Source organism: Nicotiana attenuata, unplaced genomic scaffold (assembly GCF_001879085.1).
Source record: "Nicotiana attenuata strain UT unplaced genomic scaffold, NIATTr2, whole genome shotgun sequence".
Classification (NCBI taxonomy): domain Eukaryota; kingdom Viridiplantae; phylum Streptophyta; class Magnoliopsida; order Solanales; family Solanaceae; genus Nicotiana; species Nicotiana attenuata.
Window position 1 is genome coordinate 105279 of NW_017672456.1, and position 2583 is coordinate 107861.

The window sequence follows — 2583 nt, forward strand, 5'->3', positions numbered from 1 at the left end:
CCTAATTTTCAGCACATTTATGAATGGAACTTGTGATGACCTTTTTCCAACTTTTGTTCCACAACTCGCTTGACTTCAAAACATAACACCAACTATTGTACGACTAAAACAACTCATAATATAATCTCCTTATAATGTTAATAACCCTAGTATCACCCAAAAAGTACATGGTAAAACATTCCAACTTGTCGACTTTCGACGAAACTTATTTTCTTCAATTCGTTTAGCTTCTAAGCCTTCAAACCCTCTTGCTACTTGGTAGTAATGATCTTAAATATTTGTAACCTCCACGTTAACATGATGAACTAACTTTTTAAACTTTTAAAAGATGATTCCCTTTCTGAGCTTACATTAATTGACTTATGATGTATTCTTACGTACGAAAACAAGGGGTGTAACAATCCCTTTTCTTTAAATCATTCCTCAATCAAAGGCCTAAATGTCATCCTTTTATCTATCACAATTACACCCTTATTCTACTAATGGGCCAGCATTTCCTCTCTTCTAATTGCTCCTAGTTTTAGACTCCTCTGTGTTCATTCAGGCTGTACCGAGCTTTTTATTATATATGGAAATCATCATTCCCTTGTTTTGATGGGTTTAATCCCAAGGACATACATATTCTCGTCACCTTCTCACTCACCTTTTCACATCCTTACTCTTATCTACCTAAAACCTTGTTGCTCTACAATACTTTACATTAGGACCTACACCTATCTATTTATACTACTCGCAACCTTCCTTAAACTTGCTAGCACCATAAATTTCCTTTCGTGCCTTCTCAGTTATCCTTAAATGTAAGCAATTACTTTTACTGGTCGTTCTATCACTTGTTGCATGAATACTTGGCCTGTCTTTTGCCCACGAATACTGTAATTTCCTGTACCTCATATGATCTCAAACATCCCCTTTGATTTTTTTTTTCCATTCATTAGCCACGATAGGTGCCACTTTCTTATGGAGTGTATACAATATTGTAGTGAGACTGTTGTTACTAGATCATTTACTGTTTAGCTCACTATGCTTAGGTGAAAACCTTCTTCCTTATTTCCTCAGCTAGTCTTTTATTGTAGTACTTAGGGAGACCTTCTGGCTCTTGTAAAGTTGCGAGCTTGATATGTCGTACACTCGAAGGAAATTTTCGTTGTTCTTACTTGCCTACAATAATCCTTAGTTACATAACTTCATGCCCTTGTGCTCGTAGGGTTACTTTTAATCTCAAATTTTGACTGTCTCCTTATTGGCACTCTCTCTTATTTTCATAAAACATAAATGGTACCTTTAACAGTCTCAACTCCTATCTGAAAATTTTCAGATGATTGTAATCTCGTATCTACGAGACTGAATTCCCTATGCTGCGGTTCACTACATTTATCTTGCATGATCTATTCATTTATCTGTGACTTCTTGTCTAGCCATAACCGGGCTCTTCCTGAATCAACTACTAATTACTCGTTGGTCCATTCTCATATATATTCTGCATAATCTCTCTTGGGTTATTTTCTTTGTCTTAACTTACCACTCGTACTGGCTCCTTATGTATCAAGTGTTCATTCACACTTATTTATCAATAACATCTGGTGTGGGAACCCTTACTGCCTCTCTCCGATGACGTGCTTGTGTAATGTTCTGGAGTCGCAACATATCTGTAGGAACTGAACAAATGCAACATCATCCCTTTCTCCTTTTTACCACATTCTTCCTTTACCATTCCATAGTTACCTGAACCGCTTAACTCCGACTTAATACCATATCACACCATATTCCCCCTTTAGGGGAGTACTAAGATTTAGTACTACGACGATCTACCTATAGATGTTTCACCTCTTCATCTTTGGCGTCTTTTCACATTATCAATGAACCTTAATCGCCTTATGGTAACCTTCTGTACCAGGGATAACTAAATTTCTTACGCACGAAGGTGACACCTAGTGTAACTGGCACACTTAGTCCCTTAAGATTAGCTCTGCTCAGACTGCTTGCTTTAGGTAAGCGACTTCCTAAATGACCTTTAAAGGTTATTCGTCTATTGTCTATTCTATTACTGTTGGAACACGATCTCTGAAATTCTCACGATGTCGACTATTACCAAATCCTCCGGTCCCTAATTCATGTTTGATTTTATCTTGTTCTCCAACCCATACTGATTTTTATTACTCCGGGGGTCTAATTTAGCCTTTTGGTAATCACATTCTGGTCATTAACTTATTTCTCGAAATGAGGATATGACTTTATGGCTTATACTCTTTTATTGCGTCAAGGCCTGTGACCTCTTGTCTTTCCCTTCACTTGGCTATAGACTCTGTCCTCCTCTCATATTTTGATTTACTATTATCACCGATTTATCACATCTTATTCATAATATTTCATTTACTCTCTTCTTATCCTCCGACTAATATTTCTATCTATCACTTTATTCTGAAAACTTCAACAAAACGTCCTTTCAATATGTCTAAAAAGGCACAACTCAGGGATTTGAGCCCTAATGTTGGCAAAAGGCGACTAGGGAATGGAGGCCCTATGTCTAAAAAGGCTCAACTCAGGGATTGAAGCCCTAATATTAGCAAAAAGGCGACTAGGGAA